Source organism: Phycodurus eques, chromosome 8, assembly GCF_024500275.1.
Source record: "Phycodurus eques isolate BA_2022a chromosome 8, UOR_Pequ_1.1, whole genome shotgun sequence".
NCBI lineage: Eukaryota > Metazoa > Chordata > Actinopteri > Syngnathiformes > Syngnathidae > Phycodurus > Phycodurus eques.
In genome coordinates this window covers 20,005,435-20,015,511 of record NC_084532.1, presented here as the reverse complement: position 1 = coordinate 20,015,511, position 10,077 = coordinate 20,005,435, and positions in this window count along the sequence as shown.

Sequence of the window (10,077 nt, the reverse complement as noted above, 5' to 3'; positions counted from 1 at the left end):
GGACAAGGCAGCAGCTCTCGCTCGTGTCTGGATTTTATTTTGTTTTTTTGTTGGTGGAAATATAACAGAAACAAACCATGTTTCTCAAAAAAAAGAAAAAAAAGAATATATGAATATATTTTTTTCTTAAGCAATACATTTCAGTGTGACTTGTGATAGAACATTTTCTTTTTTTAGGTAATAAATAAAAAGCCAAAATGAGAATACAAGCTTGTATCCACGAGTGTTCATTACATCCGCATTCGATAACATTGAGTCAAAGCTGTTATTCGGTCTAATATTTCATGGCAGAATCTATTTGATCAAGTAATGTGATAGAATCAAGAAGAGAAGCATTTGATTGATAACGTGATCTTACCCTGATTACATTTAATGACTGGAGCATACCATGATTGCTTGTGTTGGTTCTGATGAAACTACCCCGATAGAAACATCCATGAATCATGACACAGTCTAGGTTGACAGGTAGTATCTTATCTGTAACACAGGCCAAATGGTTCCTTTAGACCCCTTTATAGCTATTCTGTGTAACAGGACAGACTATGACAAGAGGGACAAAGCGGACGTGACAATTTTCTGCTTTCACAGCTATATGTATTATAAAACCTTAGTAGCCCCTTTACACTGCATGCAAAAGCCAGCATTTTATTTTCCATGTTGCTATAGTGTATAAATGGCACTACCGCAGAATGGTGGGACGACTTGACGATTTTCCGCTATCAGAGATATTAACTGAATTATTGTAATAGAGGCGTAATAGTGCCTTTGTAGTCCCTTTTACTCTGTAATACATGTCATTGTTGTGTATAAACGGCACTGACACTGAATGGAGGGATAAAGTCACTCCGGCAATTTTCTGCATTTGGGGGTAGTATCAGATCTATAACATCAGCAGGATGCTCCCTTTGTAGCTCATTTTACACTGCATACAAGTGCTGCCATTTTTTTCCATGCCACAGTTGTGTAAAGATGGTATTGACACAGAATGAATGGTGGAAAGAAGTCAACCCGTCAAATCTTCCTGCTTCGGATGCAGTAGCAGATCTGTAACATAAGTGGGACGATGCATTTGTAGATAGTTTTACTCTGCATATAAAAGCTGCTATTTTTTTTCCATGTCGCAGTTGGCTATAGACAATATTGACACGGAATTGATGGATGCGTCTACCTGGCTATTCTCTGCATTCAGAGGTCGTATCACTCGCTAGCTATACTGTAATTGAGGTGTGACAGCATCTGTGTAGCTCCTTTTACACTGCCTGTACAGAAGGCATTTTTACATCTTTTCCCCACATCTTTGCAAATGGCACTGACACGGAATAGGGGGAGAAGAAGTCGACCCCGCAAGTTCTTCAGAGGTAGAATCAGAACAGGACATCATGCGACCAACCAGTGTTACACTACATACTGTATGAATTAAACATTTTTCTGATTTGCCCTAGGAATCTTTCCGCCTTTTGAGGTAGTACCAGATCAATTTGTCAAATGGTTTTTTTTTTCCAGCTCGAGATCCAAACGTTTGGTTCCTCCCCATGATCTAAGCTTTCTTACATCTTTTACTGCAATAACATGGACAGATATGGACATAAACTAATGATAAAGAACACAGATGTGTATTCTCGACATTAAATGTGGATCAGAACATGTGAAGCCTGAGACGGGCAAGCAGTTAAGTGTTGGCGAGTCGGTGCTGCCAGCTCTGACTTTTGTAAGTGCGAAGGACAAGAAGAGTGGGAAGAGGGGATTTGAAGGTGGATTGAACATGAAAGGACGAAGACGCAGAAGCCAAGCAGACCTGAGTAGTGCATGTCAACTAAACCTTCACATTAAAGCTGTTTTGTAGTGCTGACATCAACTGAAGCAGTTGTGGAACCATTCAGTCTTTCTTCAGGGTGGCCTGTTATCACTGAAATGTAATACTTTATTGTACAAAAATTATGCACTTTAATTTATAAAAGGAATTGTTGAAATGAGGGTTTAAAAGAGAATATTTTTTAAAATTTGTGTTGAAAACGATACACCTCCAAAATAGCCTACAGTGTTTGTGGCACAATATAGTTATTTTTTTTAAAAAGTGATTAGCATTGCGTGAGGTGAAGTTGATTTGTGTTTTATTTAAACATTGCTTTCAATATTGCTAACAAGCATGCATACAAGTGTCAATAAAAGTTCACAACTTCAGTTATATGTACTGTAAAAAAAAAAAAAAAAGAATACAGGTGAGCATCTTGTTAACATTCTTCTTGTCACGTGTTGAAAGAAGTTAAACTCTAAATTCACATACATTCCTCTGTTTGTTTTTCTTGTTACACTCCTTGTAGCGGACTAGAACTATAAGAAGAGACTGACTATAACATAGATTATAAAGAGATTGACCAGAAATATGAAACAAAATCATAAGACTCTTCAACTGGTTCAAATTGATGCTGCCTGAATACTGACTAAAACTACTTTGTATAAGAAACAATCATAAGACTCTCCAACTGTTGTAATATGCTGCTGATCAAATGCTGACTAGAACTACGAGAAGAGGCTGACTAGAACAGAGACTGGCGGGATTGACTTGAACGACAGGAAGAGATATAAGACTCTCCAACTTTTCCAAAATGTTTCTGCCCAGGTTATCTGCCTATTTCCAAAAATGTGTCTGCAAGGGAGCCCCTCTGCACTTCCTGGACTACAACTATGAGAAGAGACTGGAAAGACTGACTAGAACTATCAGAAAAGATCTTATGACTCCCCAACTGGTGTTAAATGCTACTGCCTGAGTACTGACGTGTCTTTTCAACTGGTTCAATAATCTACTGCCCAATAGACTGACTAGAAAAGGGATTATATAGACTGACTAGAAAAAGGGATTATAGAGCTATTAATTAAAACTGCGAGAAGACACTGACAAGAAAACAGACTCTAGAGAGATGACTACAACTATGAGAAAAAATCATGAGACTCTCCAAAAGATCAAAAATTCTGCTGCATGAGTACCGACTAGAACCACAAGAAAATGTTACAAGACACTCAAATCTTTCCAAAATGTTGATCCACGAGAAGTGACTGACTAGCATAGAGCCTCTGGAGAGACTGTCTTGAACTATGAGGAGAGGTTAAAAGAAACTCCGATTGGTGCAAAATGCTGCTGCACGAGGACTGACTAAAACCACACAAAGAGACTGACGAGGACAGAGACTCTGGCGAGACTGACGAGGACAGAGACTCTGGCAAGACTGACTAGAACTAACAGAAGCATATGACCCTCCAACTTGTCTTAATTGCTACTGCGTGAGTACTGATTAGAACTATGAGACGAAATAAATGTGTCTTTTCCAACTGGTTCAAAATGCTACTGCCCAAGAGCCTGGCTACAACAGAGATTCTAGAGATACTGATACAAACTGGGAGAAGACTGATGAGAACAGAGACTTACAGAGATGTCTAGAACTACAATTAGGAATCATGAGACTTTCCAAAAGGTAAAATAATTCTGCTGCTCGAGCACTGACTACAACCACAAGAAGAGGTTACAAGATTCTCCAACTGGTCCAAAATGGTGCTGGTCAAATGCTGACTAGATCTACGAGAAGAGGCTGACAAGAACAGAGCCTCTGGAGAGACTGACTTGAACTATGAGAAGACGTTACCAGACACCCCAATTGGTCCAAAAGGCTACTGTCTGACTGCTCAGTAGAAATATGAGAAGAGATGATGAGACTCTCCAACTGATCCAAAATGCAATCACCAGAGTCCTGACTAGAACTACCAGAAGACATCACCGTTGGGTTTTTTCTTTAGAGCAGTCTTCCTCGCCTCGGTCGCCAGAGTTCTTGTTCATGTGAGGTTCAGCAGGCATAGGCAAAGGTGTAAGGATACGCCTTGTGCTAACTTTCGTTGACAATTGTCGTTATATAAAAAAAAATTTTTTTTGATTATAAATACACATCATATGGCATTTTTTTAGGGCGTTCTTTTTTTTCCTTTTTTTTTTTAACATTCTCATGACTTCCAGTCAGACTGCAACTGTCAAGAGGCTTCTTCTGAGAAGTTGCTGCCTCTTTCTCGCAGTCACTCACGGCTTCCGCACCCAACCGTCTTCGATGACAGACATGGGCGAGCGAGGCGCACTGGTACAGAAAGAGAGAGAGAGAGGCTCCATAGAGTTGGGGTTTTCTCCGTGTGATCTCAGATAACATATGCTGCCGTATTTAAAAAAAAAAAAAAGAAAAAACACGCAGGCGTGTACACATTGATGTAAACAGTCAACAGCAGATCTTGCAGGGTGTTGTTGTTGTTGTGCCTGCTTGTCATAATGAGGGCTGGTTGTGCACGTCAAAGCAAAGTGAGCCTACCTGTCAGGCTGGTGTTTACACATGGTGTTTTCCAATGCTATTTTATTTTTGACATCAACAGCAGTCACGCATGCCGACGACTGCGCTGCAATTTATGAGGACAGTCTGTCCATCACTTCACCTCGTCCCACTCTGACAATAAAAAAACACTACGACTGCCAATTAGCGATTTTTAATTGCCTTAATAAAGCAAGAGAGTTAAGGGGGGGGGGGGGGGGAATACAATCGGCTTGCATCAGTAATATTTGTATACACTATTCTATTCCATTATAAAAAAATATTATATTAAGGTAAAGATAGAGTCCATTTTGGTGTACAGTATATTTACAGCCATGTGTCATCAAAAACGTCAACCGTACAAAACCTCGCCTTGACCAAAGATGTATTTCTACAGCTCCAGAAACTTTTAGTTCTAACTAATAGGTTCCAGTCAGTTATGTTCAGTGCTGCAGATGCCACCCAAATGGTTCATGGACCACTTGAAAGTACTACCTAAATGTTCTTTTAGCCCCATGATAAATTACCCCAGAACTCTGGGATCTATCCATCCATCCATTTTCAACACCGCTTGACCTCACTAGGATTACGGGTGAGCTGGGTGAGAAGGGGGGTACATGCTGAACTGGTCGCCACTCAATTCCAGGACGCATATAGACAAACAACATTTCACACTCACATTCAGAGCTATGGAGAAATCTAAAGTCATCAATGAACCTAGCATGCATGCATACATTTTTGGAATGTGGGAAGAAGCTGGAGCGTCCCAAAACTCCAGCTGAGATTTGAATGCCACATCTCACAACTTCGAGACGGTCGTGTCAACCACTAGACCACCGTGCTACCCACTCCAGAACTAAATTTGGACAATAGTTCCAGTCGTCCAAACACACAATGGTCCTCCAAAAGTTTCTATTTGTGATATGGGCTCAGTATCATCTCTGTGTGTACAAAAATAAACAGTGGAGCCAAAGTTAACTTTGTGGTTTAAATTAATACAATAAAAATAACTAAATGTTTAAAGAGATTTTAAATGTCATTCATTTTAAATATTTTGATATGTCAGCCGCACACTGAACGGCGAGGCCGAGACCCACTGAACTGTGACGCAGTGTGCTACTTTTCATGAGTGCCCAACCATCGGCCACTGGTTTTTCTGCCATCCAAAAATATTATTGGCGGTGAACAGCATCACAATGTAGATGTAACAGCCAATCAAGAATGCACATGACCGTTCAACAAAAAAAAAAAAAACGACATGTATCCGGGATTTTATGCGTAAGCGAGACCCAGCTGGCGGCAGGCCATGGCAGCACCAAGAAACGTTACCAATATATTGTATATTATATTGTTTTACAAAATATTTACCTATATTTATAATTTCATATGTACCTGTGGTTAAAGCAAAACGTGGAGAGCCTCTGTCGCGGAAATGCAAGGGTGTAGTCAATGAATGGGGCGACCAATCACTGCCAACCTCTCAAAATATCCTCACTCTCTCCTTTATTGTGCCCCATTTCCTTTCTTTGTGGCATTCTGCATTCTTCCTTGATAATTTCACCAAGTTTTTGTGGTTCAATAAAAAAGATAACACAGTCCAGTTATATATGGAGCCTCAAAACAACATACAGGGTCTTAGGTTTTGCCGGTCAATGTACAGTACTTAATTGCATTGTGAGTCGTCAACTGAATTTTTTTCATTATGGTTGACTTCAGTCGCTTTTGGCCGTGTCGCTCGGTGTGTAGCCGGCTGAAGCATGTTGAATTTAGTATAATAAAGCAATAAATAATACAAAAATAATAGAATACAATTATTATCTCCATTGTGAGTTTGTGGATTTAAGGATAATAATAAATAACAGTAAATAAATACTCAACTCAACTCAAATGTATTGATTCATACAACCACAGCTGACAACAAGTACTGTACACAGTTAAGAATCAAACTTCGAAAGGAATAAATTACCTAATCAATTAATACAGTGCAACTTTCCAGGGTAATCAAGGCCCAAATCAACTATCATGCAGGATCTTTTTGTTATTTTTATTTTTATCAGTTCAAACCTTCTTTGCCTCTTCCAAGAAGCTAGTGGCTGGCAAGATGCTATACCGACACAATTAAAAACTGCTGTTTCCTGCTGGGGGGAGGCGTTGACAGGAATAGCCCCATTGACTGATGAACACAAGATAGCTTTAACTTGAATAGTTCATGAGGAACTGGGATCTTTTCCCTTTGACGACTGTTCTATATACATTTGTCATGGGTGTGTGTTCTGGTTGTTGTCTTCCCCCTGTCTCGTACACACCTGCTCCTGAGAGCATCTTCCCCACCTGTGCCTCGTTTACCCTAATTACCCCTTGCATTTAACCTCGTGTCTCATTCTTTCTGTTCGCCAGTTCGTTGTACCTCGTTGTCACGTTCCAGCATTCCTTGTTTCCACGTCACCGACTCATAGTAAGACTAGACCCTGTTCCAATTATTGACCTTGCCTCTTTGCCTCACGTTTTTTGGATACTGTTGCCTTTTCGGATTGCCTGCCTGTGTACCGACCTCTCCTCGTTGATTAAAACTCTCTTTTGTGGAACTGTCCATTTGTATTGGAGTCGTGCGTTTTGGGTCGTCTCCTCTGTTCCGTTCATGACAACATTGGGATTATTGACACATTTTTGAGGAGGAGCCTTACTTCTGATTGTAACAAACACAAAATGTTGTCTTTGTAGTTTATTCCTTGCAAAAAAAAAAGAGTAGAAAATAGAATGCAGTAAACGAGGTCTTTTGAATAACACAGCAGCTGCTGTCACACTTATACTGAACGTAAGCCACATCATGATCACAAACACAATACACAGTAATTGTTACCAGTTACTGAACAGTGAGTACAAAAATGAGCCACATGTTGCGTCACCAAGATTAACTGATCACGTCGCAGCCTGTGCTGGTGCATTTCCATTACAGACAGAAAGGATTATTCACATTTACAATAGGGAACCGACGGCAGTATGGTTTGTCTATATGTGCCCTGTGATTGGGTGCCGACCAGTCCAGGGTGTACCCCGCCTCTCGATCAAAGTATGCTGAGATAGGCTCCAGTTGACCTGCGACCCAAATGGTTGGACATAAGCCTTTTTGTACAGGCAGACATTTTGACAAACCATGTACCAGATCCTTTTAGACCGCCATATAACCTCGCCAGACTTTCATCTCTTCACCCGGGCTCGGCTTTGTGCCGTTTGATTAGTGAGCGCCATATGTCTGGGCGGGTGTACACATCCTGTTTGCAGGGTTTATTTTAACCATGACTTCTGGGCTGTGTCGCCGGGTCAAGCTGTGAGATCGTACACACACACACACACATACATACAGCCACACTGATGGCGTTGGACAGCTGAACACCTTCGACTGTGACTGTGTGTGTACACGTGTGTGTGTGTGTGTGTGTGTGTCTGAGTGTGTCTGAGGAGGATATCAAAGGTTCTCCTAACAGCTGCATAAATATCCACCAGGTAAAGTCTCAAACAGAGAGCCACTCTGCTCCTCGCACAAAGAAAAACTAGACAAAAGACAAGACCCTGCCGAAAAGACAAGACCCTGCCGACCGTGTAAACTACCCCCCCCAAAAAAAAGAAGTTTCCACAGCGGCCTCCAGAAAGCATTGCTGAAAATGCAGCTTTCATCACATCCAAATGCTTATTTGCCTGTCCACTGAGACCATTTAAACACATGCTCAGATGGGGGAGAACATTTCCAAGAATGGTGGTAGTGTTATGGTTCACATAGTTGAATTTTCTGCAGTTGGCGTGGGATAAAATCTCAGGTGGACGTTGTGGACTCATCGGGTACAATTTTAAAGGTGCAAGACAATTTTTGATGACAGTAGGTCAGACTAGTGTCAGTGAAGCGTACCATGCTCAAGCACAGACTGAAGGTCTGAGTTGTGGCCTGTAATTACTTGGGCACATATTGTCCAGTTCATGCCGTCTTTTTTTCTACACGCCTGGCTTAAATGTCACTAGTGAGATTCATTTACCGAAGCAGATGCCACAGGATCTCTTGGTAGACGTGTTGGTTTATCTTCAGGGTCTGTGGCAAAATCTCACAGTGGAAGATGCCCTCCATATCAAATAACTTCATCATCATGACTTTGGACTTAGATTGTCTTTGCATTCGGTGCTGTCAGACTCAGAGTGTACCATACCTGAGCACAGATTGAAATGCTCACACCAGCCTGTAAAACCAGACTCACGCTGGCCTGCCCAATACCGGGTAATTACTTGGTTTGGGTGTGTAAAAGAGAATACTCAAGTTTCATGAGAGGTGAGCTCAGCTGGTTAGACCATGACGCAAAAAGGCCAAGACCCCTTTACGTGCAATCACGTTTGGTGACACGAAAGCTATTTCAAGTAATTTGGATCAATACAGGACAGCAGCAAAGACAACATTGCTCTCGTAACGTATCCATGTTTGGTTCTCTTTTACAAGCATTAATTCTGGGTCTAGGGCCACATCAAATGTACCACACTTGAGCATCTGGCTTTATCACCCAGTGAACCACTTTGCTGGAGCCCAATACATGGTAACAACTTAGTTTGGATGTTTATGTGAAGCTGGTAGAATTTTGTAAACGGGACGCTCAGGTGGTTTCGTGCTAATAACACCAAGGTTGCGAGTTTGACCCCTGTCTGGGCAATTTGTTTTGGCAACAGGAGCTCAGGCCACAATCATGCTATTCCCTGTTATTCAAGTGAATTAACGGTCAGGAGGACGGCCCACATTCATCCATCCATCCATTTTCTGTATCGCTTATTCTCACGAGGGCCGCTTGCATGCTGGAGCCCAGCCCAGCTGACTCTGGGTGAGACACGGACACTCTGAACTGTCACCAGCCAATGGCGGGGCATAGATGAACAAACGACAATTCACACTCACATTCACACCCACGGGCAATTTAGAGTTTTTAATTAACCAACAATGTATATTTTTGGGATGTGGAAGGAAACCGGAGTACCCAGAGAAAACTCATGCAAATTCCACAAAGGTGAGGCAGACATGCTAACCAGTCTTCCACCGGAAAGACATTGCTTTGGCAAAATAATTTTTGATTTCTGGTCTTTTACATGCAATCTTGCCAGGCACAAGCCCACATCAAGTGTACCATGCTGGAGCATGGAACAAAACTGTCACATTTGTCCAGTACAACTTTCTGGAGCCCAATAGAAACCACTTGGTTTGGGTGGGTACCTGAAAGTAAAGAAATCTGTGGTTGCTTTTTATTTGCTAGCAATATTGCCAGGCCCAAACCCATATTAGGTGGACCATGCTTGAGCATTGATAGAAACGGTCAGATTTGTCCTGCGGCAGTCTATACGGTAAATGAATGGTTTTAGTTAGTACGTATGACCATCAGTGTTATATGGCCGGTTAGCTCAGTTGGACTAGAGCGTGGTGCTAATAACGCCAAGGTCACGGTTCGACCCCCGTACGGGCCATTTCATTTAGCGACATTAGCTGTAGGGTAGCTCATGTTTTTTGAAGTCATTGGATTTAATAACAGCCACACAGAAAACCAACTTTCTTTTGGTAAAAAATCAATGGTTGCTTTTTATTTGCTAGCAATATTGCCAGGCCCAAACCCATATTCAGTGTACCTTGGTTGAGCATGGATTGAGACGGTCACGTACACTGCTGGAGCCTATAAATGGTAAATGCATTTTTTTGGTGGGAACATATGACCGCTAA